The 15,136-nt window shown below is 39.4% G+C and overlaps 1 long non-coding RNA gene across 1 annotated transcript in view; it reads left to right on the top strand.

Annotated features, from left to right (window-relative positions):
* The window catches only part of LOC141577062 (uncharacterized), a 35,765-nt gene extending 21,051 nt beyond the window's left edge, over positions 1–14,714 (top strand). The window contains exons 2-3 of the long non-coding RNA XR_012505546.1: positions 9,188–9,339; positions 13,323–14,714. This is a non-coding gene — a long non-coding RNA (uncharacterized LOC141577062). The remainder of the gene's footprint in view (positions 1–9,187; positions 9,340–13,322) is intronic.
* The last annotated feature ends 422 nt before the right edge of the window (positions 14,715–15,136 follow it).

The raw sequence follows: 15,136 nt of genomic DNA, 5'->3' as shown, positions 1-15,136 counted from the left end.
AAAAAGATTTTTTTTTTTAAAAGTATGGTCTGTTAGATGGTAGTAAGTGTATGGGGAAAAAAAAAAAGAAAAAAAAAAAGCTCAGTACAGGTTGCAACTAAAAATCAAGCGGTCAGGAAAGCCTCACTGAGATGGTGACTCTGAATAATGATCTGAAGGAGGTAGATGTGAGTTGAGCTGAACAGTTTTCAGGAAAGAGCATGCCAAGTAGGTTGTGCAGCAAATGCAAAAGCCACCCAGCTGGCAGATTTGGTAATCGCGAGGAGGTGGGAAATAGCAACCTGACAGGCAGAATCTTGTATAGACAACTGTAATTATGACGTTGGCTTTTATCCGTATTGAACTAGGAAGTCACTGGATACTTTTGAATGGAGAAGAGATATGTGTGAATTTACAGTTTCAAGCATGAGCCTAGCTGCTGTGTCTCACGTAAACCAGCAGGGGCCATGGGCAGAAGCTGGGAGGGCAGTTAGGAGAAAGCTACATAATAATACAGATGGGATGGGCCGGGGTTTAAAGCAGGCTGGAAACAGCAGAGGTAGTGAGAACTATTCTGATTCTGAATACATTTTGAAAGTAGAACAAATATAGTCTGCTAAAGGATTAGATGTAGGGATGAGAGAAAAAGAGGACTCAAAGGTGACTTCAAAGGGTTTTGGCCTAAGCAGCTGGAATGATGGAATTGTGGCTAACTGAAGTGGAGACCTGGATCAGAATCCTGGTCTGTCAGTTATCCAGACTGTGACTTTGGGTACGCAGCTTAACCACTCCATGCCCCAACCCCTTGGTTCCACTTAAAATATGGGATAACCTTATCTACTTTGAGGTTGGTATAAGAATTAGAGATAATGTGTGAAAAGTTCTTGCATGGTGCCTGATACTGGTGGGTACTCACTAGTAACTGGAACTCTTATCATTATCGCTCCCTGGGAACAAAAGAACAAGTCTGGGTTTCCCTCTGTGATAGGCCTTCAGATATTTTGAGGTAACTCACATGTTTCCTCTGAGTCTTCTCAAAATGAATTTCACAGTCTCTCCTTGTGAGGGCTGCCTGGTTTCTCTGACTCTCTTTGGTGCAGGTAGGTTTGAACCACTCTCCTGGTTTAAAAAAGGAACGAGGACAGGTTAGAAAAGGACTTTATACGTCTTTTGGTAGTGAGCTGAACAATTAAAAATCCACACGTGAGCAGCTTGCATTCCCCGCCATGACAATTACGAAAGGAGAAGCTTTATTTTGGATGCAGTTGATACAAACATGAGTCAGGAGAATGGGAGTCATAATTTACATGTAGTTTCTTTTTGTCAGTAAAGCTTCATTATATCCCAGGCTCATAATGCAATTTTAGTGCAACTAAACATAACACCTCCAAGTTATAAAATCATTCCATTTGGCCACAATTATAATTACTTATGGTTCTGAGCATGCCTCAGTGGCTATCGTTTACAGAAAGACTGGGTGGCTGATCTGGTCCCTCAGTCCTGTGAGCTGACACCATGGGAAAAAAGTTCGAGAAAGGATGAAAACATTAGATAAGCTCTATTTGACTAAGAACTGTGTGTCAAAAGCCAGATGGTTGGAGCAAAAACTTGAATACAAAAGGAAATATGGGAGAACGTTCCAAACCAGACTATGTCTTTGGTCCTCATTCTTCTTTTTTTTTTTTTTAATTAAAAATTACAGGCCTGGACTAAATAGTTTCTTAAATTTTGTCTATCATGAATACTTTATGTTCTGTTTCCTTCCTTCTGGTGTTGTCTCAAGACAGTAAAAATGAATGTTAACATTCTACCTGCCATGGTGGAGATTACAGCCTTCTGAAAATTTGACATGGATAATCAAGCCTCATGGGTTACACTATAGTCAGCAGATAGGCATGACCCAAACTTGAAGCTCTGTTAGCAAAGCAAAGCAAGGTATTTAAATCAATATGTGGAGAAGACAACCTAGAGATTCTTTGTTATAGGCTGGATCCTCATAGTCAGCTGTAATTTCAATGCTCTTGATCCAGGAAAAACATCTTTACTAACTTATCTGAACAGTTAATTAAACCTGGTGATGCCTCTAAATCACTTAGCACAATGCCTAGAATACAGCACACAGCCAACAGGTGCTGTTTCTAATAGTAATAACGGTAGTATTTTAATTTTTTATGTGTCTTTCTGGTGCCAGGCTACTCTATGTTCACTGAGATCGGCCAGTCTATTAGGTCTTTCAAAATGCACAGCAACACTGACTTAACTTGTTAATAAACTGGAAATTCACACCTGCTCCCAGCGGTCCCCTGGAGGCCCTGTGAAGTAGAAACACAGCTGAAATGGCCCAAGGATTGCTGGCTGATTTTAAAGTCCTCAGCTTTCGTGTTGGTCACACATACATTCACACCCTCAAATAAAACATGTCTTTGTGCAAAAGCAAAGAAATTGAGTGAAGCTGGCAGCCTGGCTTACAGATGCTTTTATGCTTTTTACCCCACCCCCCAACCACATGAATTTTTATTTAAATCCAGCAAAGCATTCATTTGTGACTCTCCCTATATTTTAGTGAAATGTGGAGCATGGAACCAGCAATTTCAAGTGAGTCTAGGGGTGTCTTGGTAGTAAATGTTTGGCTTGAAGGCTGGAGCACCATGTGCACACAAGCTGCCTGTGTGCAGTCTGGGTACGTGCCCTGGTGCCTGTGTGCTGGTTCATAGGCTTTCTCCTGGTGCTGCTTTTGTGATGGGGTGGGTAAAGATTTATGGCCATCACTAAGAATTTTTCTCTCACTGTTCTATATTTAAATTTTTTATTTCAGTAAGAACAGATACATTTTTTATAGCCTATACATAAAGCCTTTAAAGTTATATTCTAAAAAGACTCCAGAAGAATCTTTATAATATTCTAAAGTGACTTCCGGAAATCAAAAGAACATAAACTAATCATTCTAACTTGTCAATTTCTCATGCTATGTTTTCTTACTGTATGTGAATACAGAAATTCCATAAATGGATAAATTCCATTTATCCATATGCACCTAAAATACATATGGATAAATGCACTTGAGTGTGTGTGTATATAATCTTCGTTCCCCTGGAAGTAGCTAGGACTCTTCATTAATTTTCACTTTATTTTCTTGCTGTGATGACCACAGATCTCTGTTTTCCCAGCAGACCATAAAATTCTCAAAGAAGGAACCTGTCCATTCATTCTCTACTATATCTCTAGTGCCTATAAGAGCACCTATTAAATACTGCATTGAGTATAGAAGATACTTAAATATTAGATACTCAGTGAGAAATAACTGCTTTTAAAGGACAATAGAGACATTGTACAATGTTCTCAAATTTGAACATGCATTAGAAAAAGAAATGGGAGTTTGTAAGAAACTCAGATTCTTAGTAGATGCTGAGATTTTGGTTCAAACTGGGGTAGAGCCCTCTCCCCTCCTTCACCCCCAACTTCCCACAACTGATTCTGAGACAGGCAGCCCCTTGAACCACACTTCGAGAGATACTGCCATAGAATCTGCTTTTTATTACTCGGACTGAATAACTAATATTCTAAACTTAGTGACTGTAGGTCTCTCCCCATTCCACTTTGTGCTAACTTTCCTCATTCAAAGTACATTAATGCTTCCTAAATTCATTTTAGCCTTTGTTCACCTCTTTATCCTCTAGATTAGAAACACGAGGCTTTCGCCACCAATCGTAAGAAGAGCCTCCCATTTAGTGACAGAAGATTAAGAGGCATTTGGGCTGACTAACACATGTGATTGGCTAGGTTTGGGAGAGAAAGACACCTAGTGAATCTGCATGGCAACAGCAAGGAGAGAGGAAATGAAACTTGAATTAAGAGCAGAAGGGGACAGGAATGGCGCAAACAGATCTGACTGTGTGCTTAAGACAGGCACTCAAGAGGGTCTAGTGACAGAAACAATGAAAGGAGAAGCTCCCAGCATAGGGGTTTCCCATCAATCCATGCCACGAACTGAAGCTGTGCCTTGAGCTTAGGGCATTGTGCCTGGGATTTAGCCAGAAAGGATCTGGTATCCCCCAAAATTGAGAATAAGAAAAATATCTGGGCTAGCCTGAGTATGAAACAGGCTGGAACTAAAAAACAGGCTTGTGCATTGTAATTTGCCAAGCTGGACACCTGTGGCTATGCTGGGAAGTTGTAAGTGATCTGCCTGTGGGCTCCTGAAGCTCTGAAATCTTTTACCCTCTAGAAGAGAATTGTTTTATTTTATTTTTATTTATTTTTATTTTAAAATGGCTGGCTGACACAGAAGAAGGTATGGACCAGGAACATGAAGTCAACATTGTTGGAGGCAAGGTCATGATTGAAAGGTTGCCTTACAAAAAGAAAAAATTAATCTGCTTTGACCTCAAGAGTGAAACTGATAAGCAGTGAACAGGGAAATTTCGCAGGTGTGCCTTGGGTGCTTTAGCACACAGCTCTCAAGAAGTGCTAATTGAGCAGCTGAATGGATGACTGGTGACTTCAGGACACCCTTGCCTAGAGCTGTGGGTGGATATATCAGATAATTTTTCAAAATGCACTTATATTTTCTGCTCATTCCATTCACAATTTAAGTAATCCAGAGGATTCCAGTAACTAGCTGTGTGAAAACTTGCTTAAGAAATTTAACTTCTCCACCTTCACATTTGCTTTTCTTTTCTCATTTTAGAGAAGAGTATGTTACCTTCACAGTGGGTAGAAAGTAGCATCCATTCCAAAATTACAATGATACATTCTGGCTCTAGAATTCAATGCCCAGATTCTAAATATAAATCAAAGGCACTTGTTACAAAAACATTTATTTCACAGTGTATGATATGATGCCTAAGAGTCCTTGACCTTAAGGGTTTACAGTCAGGTAAGAACAAGATAAATCTCCAATTTTGTTACAGCTCTAGTTTGGAACCAAGAATGAAAGTCGTTTTGCGTAACATTTTAATAAGAAAAAAGAGAAAACCTCTTGGACTAGATTACTAAGTCAGGGACTTGCAAACACATGGAATGAATGAGCATGTTTCCACAGGACACATGTATGGGAAAGCAAGGGCAAGGAGTAACAGGTCAAATAAATACAAAACAAGGCCCCAAACAAGTGCCCATCCGTGCAGCCTGAGCTTTGAAAACAACTATCAGTTTCCTAGATGGAGTTAAATACATTCAGTGCATTCCTATTCTGTTAGTTTCAAGTAGAATCTCCCTTCGTTTGTTGTGCAAATTATTACTGTTTTCTGCTAGGCACTGTGCTAATGGGAAAAGGCAGATAAATTAGACAGGATTCCTGCCTTCAGGGAGCTAAAACATAGAAAGCTGTGTTGCGGGGTGAAAAGCTCAAGGGCCTTTACAGAGGTTCAGGAAGGTGTGTGAGAGCTCATGCGGAGGCTGCCCCACAGCCAGCTAGGGAAGTCTGGATGGCTTCATGGAAAAGGTGGGTGATGTGAACTGTACCTGACGACAATCAGAATTTGAGGAGCTGGTAGGTGTTATAGGTAGAGAGATTCTAGTAGGATTGAAGACAATGAAACAAAAAATAGCAGGTCATATTTGGGGCTAACCAGTGAGTAATCTGATTTGCTTGCACCAAATGGATCGAAGAAAAGGCACCATTGGAAAGAGAAGCTGAGGAAATATTTGAATAAATAAATAGAATGATGAACACCATTTGATTATTTACTTAGTCTACAGACTCGGTGACTAGCAGAACCAGGGTAAGGAACATGATGAAGAGGATTTTGTAAAATTCTTCTCTGTAGAGTGGCAGTTGCAAACTCGACTATCTAGGAGAGTCTGGCAAGTAACGCAGATGAGTGAGCTGAGCCAGGTGTAGGAAAAACAGCAACTCAAGGGAGATGATCATTGCCAGCAGACCCTTGGTCTGCATGTCAGGAGGTGATGGGGACTGGGCTTAAATGTGGCCAAGTGGACGGAACACATTACTTCTGAAAAAGGCAGCTACTACACAGCTCCAGACACTTGTTGCTTTGTGGAAACTGAGGTCCAGTAGAGCCAAATATTCAAGAGAAATTAGAAGTTCTTATTTTATTTTGGCAATGAATTCAAATTAAAAAAAAAAAAAGTGGACCTCAGCATTGTGTGGGCCAAACAAAATAGGTCTGCAGGCAGTTAGTTTGAGACCTCTGATGATTGCTTAGGAGGTCTTAAAAAAAGGTGGAATAGGGAAAAGCCTTATATTTTAAAAGGAGTCAAAGTACCACATTGCTAGGAATAGCAGGGATAGCAAAGAGCCATGTGGAAAACCCACAGCTTGTTTGTTCAGTGTCTGTCTCAGCAGACTGTAAACACCTTGAAAGTGGTGAACCTCCCTGTTTTGCTCCTCAACACCTAGCACAGTGCCTAACATAACACAAGCATGAAATAAATACTTATTGAATGGACATTATTCTTAGAAATGTATTCTTAAGGCTAATGAGAAATGCTACATTCTGTTTTTTTCCCTTTACTTTAGATGAGGGAGGAGTATATTGATGTGTGAATAATTGTGTTAATGACTTGTAATTTTATCACATCGGTGTTATTAATGCATATTCCTTTTATTTTCAGCAGAATCTTTTCATATACATTATTATAAAATCTTTAGAGTCTATAGCCTATGTGGAATCTATGAAATAATTGCAAAGATGATGTTTCTCTAATCAAAATGCTTCGATGACTTCTCATCACCTATTAAGGAAAGTCTAAACTCAAGAGGATCCAAATTTACTTATAAGATATGGCTCTTGAATGTTCCCAAGGTCTGTCTTTACTTTCTGTTTCCCAATCTTGGGATAAGTGAGTAAGTGGGTGGTTATTGGTTGCTGAGAGCTGTTTCAGAGAAGAATCTTTGGGGGACATCTGTTCATACCTGACGGTGGTCACAGAAAGACACTGAACTCCAATACTTAGAATATGTTACCAGTTGTCAAAGGAATCATGTGAAATTGGGCAAAGGCCCATGATGGTACCTAGGTATCACTGGCACCCCAAACTTGAGTTGTGCCTTGTTTCCATTTATAGGTATAGGACCTAATAAATAGACACACATTATTTTAAATAGTTTGATAATATCCAGAGTTTGTGTAGACACTCTTTTTTCCTGGTTTTCTGATGAAATATTCTAGCATGTTCATGAATGCTGTAGGTGGTACTCACATAACTAGGAAAATGGCTGCAAACTTTATGGGATAAAAGTGTCTTTTACTTTCTAGACTTTCTTTTATCCATTTTATTCTGTGTCTTAAGGTAATATTTCTCAAAGTACAGATAAGGAACAGTTATATTAGAATAACCTAGAATATTTGTTGAAAGCAGATTTCTGGAACATACCATAGGTATATATTGAATGTCAATTTTGGGGGGAGGGGCTTAGGAGTCTGCATTCTTATAAAGTTCCTCAGGAGATCTTGATGCATATGAAATTTAAGAACCACTCTTTGAGGGTATGTGGTCAACCTGGAAGTGGTACCATTATCAGTGGGTGGTCCCCCTCTTTCTTTCCTCGTACTAGTGTGGAGCCAGCTCCACAAAAATGCCACCCCTCTGGAAGTTTGTCTGGGGAATATCTGTGCAAACACCTGCATACCAGATGGGCACATCTGTACAGCTTGTACTGCTGATCCAACTTCAGTACATGTCATGCACCACTGGCTTAATTTAATTCAGAGTGAATTGAAAGGATGATGAGGATTTCACACTGAAGTCTTCAGCATAACAGAGTCATTTTCCTTTTTCTTTTTCGTTCTTTTCTTTTTTTTTTCTCTCTATTTACTTTGATTTGTAGTCATTTTCTTTTTCCTGATCAAGTACTGCAGGGATTGAATACCCAAAAGTAAACAACTCATCTAGTTGCAGGAGTTACTTTGTGAACATAAGTCATTTTATGCAGAAAGCTTCAAGAAGGTGTTGCTATTTGCAGGGATAGACTTGTTTTGTTTTTTTTTTTTAATGGATCTAGTTTTCTATTAAAGCCATCTAACAGTTTAAGATTTATTAATTACTAAGTGAAAAAGTATGCATAGCTATACTAAAATAGGATCTGAAGACAAAAGAATTGTAATTTTTTTTTTTTTTTTTGGATGCAAGTGATGTAAGTATCAAATAGACGGTTAATCTCAATCACCACAGTGAGATACCAGGATAAGTTTGTATAGTAATCTTTTAGCCAGGAAAACATGGTATATATCTAGCTTTCTTTACTTTTTCTTTCCCTTTTTTTCCACCTGTACTTTATCCTCTTACATTCTTTTTCCCACTGCTGGCTCTAAAGGGAAGGATACTGCATTACAAGATAGAAGGAAATAGTAACAGTCTATTGTTGGAATCACAGGGAGCTAGGAAACACTCAATTAGAAATGGTTTAGAAGTCATAGATCATGGGAAGGGGAACTAGGTTCAAGTTGTTCAGCTCTAAAGAAAAAGCTGTCTACTGTTGAAATATAAAGGGAAAATGAGAAGTTTTTACAAGATTTTTTTAAAAGACCATCATAAAACATTTTGACAACTGGAAAAAATGATTAAAACAGCATATATATATATATATGGAGAGAGAGAGTGTGTGTGTGCATGAGAGAGAAGTGAGGAGAGGGGTGTAGAGGGGACAGAGAAACTTTCCTTTGCTATTCAAGGCACTCTGCTAAGTGCTTTGACTGCATTAGCTCACTTAACTTCTTAAACACCCTACAAGGCAGGATTCCCCCCATTTGATTCCCCCCACTTTACAGATGAGTAAAACTGGGGCTTATAAAGGCTAATTAACTTCCCCAAGTTCCAGAGTGGCAGAGCCAGAATGTGAATTTAGGTATCCTGGCTCCAGACTTCATGCTCTGCCCCTCTCCCTGTAACTACTGGAAGAGACAGTGTAGAAGAAACACTGGTTGTTAGGGATTAGTGAATTCTGGAAACATCCTAAAGAGAAAGTAATTTAACTGCTACTCTGGATTGGTCAAATCCAGATTGCAGAAAGAAAACAAAAACCCTTGATTACAACATCATATAGCTAAAATCTGCCATTTGCTGAAATGTGTTAAGTTGGGAAAAAGTAAGAGCAGTCAAATTATTTGCATTATATCTGCTGGTTTTGTCAAATGTGTTGCTTTAAAGTTCAACTGGTAGAAAAATATGCTGAATAAAGCTGGAAGATACCCACCAAGTCTGTCTCAGTGGAATATGGTTGCAGTTCCTCTCCTTTCCTCACCAGGCAGGGATGGAAATGCTGAGCACTTGCCAGTCACTTGGAAAGACTCTTAAAGAGGCAGAGCCTGCCCTTGACCTCTTGTCCCCTCCACTGGACTGCCGTCAAGTCTTCATTGTTATGTGTAGAGTTCAGTCCCAGCAATATCACCCTCCAAGGTGAGTTCACATGGGTTTGCAAAGGAGCAGACATGTTAAGTGAGCAGTTAGCCATTCTACAGTGCTGTGTCGCCTAAGCTGAGTTTGCTGTCTTCACAACAGACACAGCTACAGAATCTCAGCAGGAATTTCCTGTTGGGAATCCTTTTATTCTCGCCACAGCAAAACCTCTGAGAAATCTGTCCTGTGCGTGCCAGATATGGTGGGATTAAGTAATACCAGGATGCCACTGTGTTGCTTGAAGTTCCCATCAAAGGACTTTTATTCTCCCCACACATATTGTGGAATATACATCTGCTCACATCTAACACATATGTGGTTTCATCTGGTTCCTCAGCTAGGGGTGGGGGATGTCTTTGGGAAATATGCTTTAACAGTAAGCTCAAGTATGAGAAATAACACCCATCTATTTTCTTTCCCAGGTCTTTATCTGTTGCCTCCTTTCTCAACATTTTCTTTACCATTTCCCCCCCCTTTTTTTTTCTATTCCTCTCATTACCTTTCCTTCTGATACCAGAATTTTGGAACTACAGAAAAAAAAAAACCACCTATGGCATTGCACAGCAATATAGGACTTATTCTCTGCAGAAAACATTCTTTAATGATGAAAGTGAGGTTTCATTATTTCAGTCAGCAGAATTGTGACCAGTCCGTCTTTTGGGATCGTCCATGTCAGGAAATTTACAATACAATAAACAGAATCATTTCTATGTCACAGGATGTTACAAGGAATAAATGAAATTGTGCATGGGAAAGCATAAAGCTCAGGGCTTAGCACAGGGGAAGTGTTCAAGAAATATTAATTCTCACCCCCACTTTTACTTTCTTGTCCTAAAACTCCTGAAGGAATTATTTTGATTTGATCTTTTACAAAGATGACGAACAGTAAGTTTTATTGTTTGAATGCCATTGAATTACTAGAGTTTATCATAGCTGACTTAAACATAAATGTATACAGCAGCTTACAAATACAAATTTATAATCGCATGTGGTGCTGTGTTAACAGGCATACTTCCTTATCAGAGCATTCGTGACCCTGAGGGCCAGGCTGTTCCAGGAATCGCAGACAGATTTTGCATGTGTTTGATCAGGAAACTCATCAGGGAGTATTTTTCTCTGTCTTAGAAAAAGCCTCCCAGAACATGTAAAAGCCAAGCTTAAATTTCCATGTGAGAATTGTGGGGGGAGCTGATAGGAAGTAGGGGAAGCAGGAAGGGAATAGAACCCTGGCTTTGCTTTGCATCACATTGCATTTGTTTTCAGTGCTAGGGGCATGATTTCATGGCTCTCAACATACAAATGCCACTGGGATCTATAAGCCAATCACAGGCTCTTATTTTTTTCTTCTCTTACTATAGAAAATTCTGAAGTCCTTGGAGGAAATAATGATCCCCATGGTGGCCAAACCAGAATCCAAAGTTCTGGAATATCTGTCATTTTTGAATAAAAGTGAAAAGACCCAACTCAAACTAGCTTGTTGAATTACTGGTTTATGTAACCCAAAGCAGGGAAAGCGGTTGTGTATAATACATGAAAAAATGGTTGTGGCCATTTTTCTAGCAGACTTTTATCTACAAAAACATTTGGTAGTTAGATGTGGCCCACAGGCTGTGGTTAACGACCCTGGTCCCTGTCACATGGCAGGGAGAAGCAGCTACACTGGACCCTTGTCCTCAATCTAGTATCAAACAGGTACAAACAGGTATCATCAGGCTTCTGCATCTGCAATGACCCAGTGATTCTATCAATGATCTAGCACAGAAACAGTGAATGAGCTTTATCTCATCTGTCACTTTCAAACAGCTGGCACACAGTGCATGTATAACTGTGTCCAGAAGGATTGTGAGACTGCGTATGGGCTAAGCAGAAAGATACATGATCATAATCAATTAGCAATGTTTAAAATAGGCACCAACTGCATCACAGCACATACATTAGGTTTTTGTCACTTTTGCTTTAGAGTACAGGACTGACATGGCCTGATCTTTCGTCACACATTGAAAACTTTCCACTCAAGGGCCTAAAAAAGTTTTTCATTGTTGATTATTTTCAAGATCCTAACAAAGATCCAAGGTCAGCTAAGGCATCATCCAATGCAATTGCTCATTTTTTCAATTCTATTTTTTTTAGTACAGAAATGATAAGATCACTTAAAATATTTTATCACATGGAATTAATCAGGATTTCAGAGGTAATCTATCTTATGAAACACTCAAATGAGATATATAACACTTTTTGGTATGGCATGCTGGAATGGGATGGCAATGTAGTATTTTTTTTTTTAAGTCTTCCTTTATCTCTCTATTATTTTGCACATATTTTACCTATGGTATGCTCTTATTAACCTTTCTAACTATATTCTTCCCTTTCCTGGAGGAGGGCAGAGCCATTTTGGAAGCCACCAGGAGGAGAGACACACTGAGTTAGCTGTTTTAGAACCCTGCCTCCAGATGAGCAAGCACCACCTGCAGCTGTGCGATAAAACAAATGGTGCTTCTTGAAAACATAATCATTGGGAGGCAGGCAGCAGCTGTTAAAATTGAATCACCACTGCTCCGTCCAAAGGGAAGGACATTTTAACCATCAGTCTCTCTAAATTGATATTTAATTACCCTCAAAGAGGAGAAAAATATGAAATTGCTCTTCAGAACTCCTTACGAGCCCTACCTGAAGTTTCACAAAACAAGTTCATTGCAGTTGTCTCAACAGTAGCTGTGTGAGCAGAGGTTCAGGAGAAATAAATCTGTGGTTCCTTTTAGTCAAAGTTTGGCTTTAACCAGCTCTATAATCAGTTATATTGTTGACCCTTTTCTAAAAAACTAAATAAGATTTTAAAAAAACCTACTAAAAATATTTTTGAACACTTTCTTATGATTTAGAATATAGTGTATTTTTCTTATCAGAGAATGAAGTGTGAGAAAATGGGGGAAAGGATGGAGATAGAAAGAAAGAGAAAAAAGAGAGAACAAAGTTGAGACAGGGTTTCTTATCTCAGGCTGGCTCTGAGGAGAACTGCATAAATTACCTGAAATTGTAGGCAAAATTTGGCATTTGTGTGTATTAATATGTATACATGCACACATGTGAGGGATATTTTGTGGGTAAGTATTAGCCCTTCAATTGAAAATCACTGTTCTATAGATTGAACCCTTATCCAGAGAGGGTAAAGACGGTTTCCTTATCGTGAGTAAGTTCTGGAACTGCCAAGTCCAGCCTGAGGCCTGGGAAAGAGCAGGGGCCAAGGGGAAATGGATATTAACTAAGGAACGTCACAAGTTCACCCAGAGGCAGCCCTGATCCCAAACACATGATTATCAGCCCCGGAACCAAGGAGGAACCATGGTGGTCAAGGCAGGCTTTTCTTGGGAATCAGTGACATATGACTACGTCCCTCCTTCTCTGTGTTAAGAGAACAGCTGGTGTGCCCTGAAGAGGCCCTGACAGTGAATGATAGCCCAAGGACAAGGCACCAGCTGAAAGCTGGCTTGGCTGCAAATTACAGTATAATGGCAGAGTGACTTCTGCTGCTAAGTGATTTGCATCAGAGCCCACCAACAATGCACGTTCTGTAGGGCAGGCATTTGTAAGAGAAGGAAACCAGAAATACTGCATTTTTAAATAATATAGAAGATTCACCAAAGGAAGAGAAGACAGGGAATTTATAATGTCTGTTTTTAGGTTATATTGTATGAATACCCATTTTGCACCCAAAGAAGTAGATCTATATCAAATTTGCCTCCATGTACTTGCTAGTTGCTCATCCTTCTGTACTCCCACAGTAAACTCATTACTCTACTATAAGAACTATATAAACGCAGTGCTTGGATATATATTTCATTAAATTGTGTGTTTATAATGCTTGGTATGTTTTCCCAAAGATCAGATTACTGTGGCTATCACATCAACACTCCAGCATTCTAAAAATCTCGTATACGTGTGTGTGTACATATATATGTATATAATCAAATCTTTAATTGTTTTAGGAAATGTGCAAATGACTGAAACTTGTAGAAGAACTCTCATCATGTGAAACATCAGAGAAGAAGTCCAATAAGAGCTAAGTGAAATTCTGTGACAATGGAGACAGAAAATGCTGAAGGAAGAAAACAGTTGGAAAGGGGAAGAGAGACACATGGCAGGATTTATGAAACAGTATTAATAAACAATGGAGGAGCATAACACAGGGACATATGTTAGAGCTGTCTGCAAGATAATACATTATATTGGCTATAAGATAAACATGTCAAGTAAACAGTGTTATTTTATTAATGTAATTATGAATGTCTGCTAGGACGGCATATAGATACAAGGTAATTTCTGATGGTTGATAGGCTCAGTTTGTATTTTCCATCTGATGGTGAATTTCATGGGGGCAGAGACTGTATCTTATTCCTTTTATACTTTCCATTGATTAGTTCAACACTTATCACACAGAAAGCAGTGAATAAATATTTGTTTTTTTTTTAAAAAGGACGTCTGACGTTTAAAAGTCTTTGTGATCAGCTTGATCTTACAAATGCTTTTTAATTTTCCTCCTCTACCTATGCATGCCTCCCGCCCTACACATCACTGCCTCAAGAAGGCATGCCAGCATCCATTCTCTTCTCTTGGCCTTCCCCAGGCTGTTCTATATCCATTTATGCTTCAGCACAGCTTATGTCCCACAAAGTCTATGAGGTCTCATTGCCCGCTCTTTCTATATTCATTTCCTTCTCTTTGAAGGTAGAACACTCACGTTCACTTTTCATTGACTGTTTCACCTGTTCAAGACTCATTTCCTTGCCTAGACTACAAGCTTTTTGTCAGAAGGAACCATACTTCAGTGAAGGTAAATTTCTATGCTTCCCATGTTGCAGAGGACACATTGGATCCTTCATAGACAGATACATGCCAGTAAAGTAGAGAGCACCTCTGGGAAGGAGGAGGAATCTAGTGCCAAGGCAGAAGTGATGCTTAAAGGCTCTGGAAGCATGGCAGGTAGGTGGGGATCCAGACTCAAAGGTTTTCTCAGAGTGTGGAGGTGGTTTCTTCATTTTCAGGGAGCTCACATCTATGGAGATTTGATAAAGCAGGAGGCTGGGCCTCCGAATCCTTAGTGGGGATCATATACTTTGCTGAGTGTGAGCTGGTCTTGAGATGAGTTAAGGCCGTGGGACCCAAGGCCACAACTACAGAGCACGTTTGTAGTATGCAGTAAATAATTGCTCGACGCATGTGTCAATTATATAAGATTTAGAACAAAGAAAATAGAAGTATGCATGTGCTAGAGATACTCTGTAAGCCTAATGAACAAAGAAACTCAGTCTGCACATGTGCTGACAGAAAACAGATAAAAGCAGGACAGGTGCATCATAGGTGCTCATTTCCCGGTGGCAATAAAGTGTTGTTAACCCCATGGTGTCTCCGGCTGAATTCTGTCCGGCGGTATGGCAACTCCTCGTGCATTTTTTCGTTTGGGCCGCTCACCTCCTAGAACCCCACGTCAGCCTCCCTTGGCTGACACTGAGCTTTCCATTCATTCCCTGTCTTAGCAGCTGTAGTCTCAGACTCGACATGTTAAAATTAGATGGGTTTCTCTGATGTGGTTACAACTTTCAGATTTTCTTTCCTTCTAGGGGATAAGTTAGTAGCAGGTAAGTAAACAGTGACATAGACATTTTGTCAGTTTTCTATCACTGTAGAGTTCCTTTATTACCTCTCTCAGCTTCTAGGTAGAGAACATAAAATAATAATAAAGTTGTTCCTATATTTTCATCCGGCATTTACTAATTTGACAGCATTTTCAGTACATGGAATA

The sequence above is a fragment of the Camelus bactrianus genome, chromosome 3, assembly GCF_048773025.1.
Source record: "Camelus bactrianus isolate YW-2024 breed Bactrian camel chromosome 3, ASM4877302v1, whole genome shotgun sequence".
Lineage (NCBI taxonomy): Eukaryota > Metazoa > Chordata > Mammalia > Artiodactyla > Camelidae > Camelus > Camelus bactrianus.
This window is presented reverse-complemented; position numbering and strand designations above follow the sequence as displayed.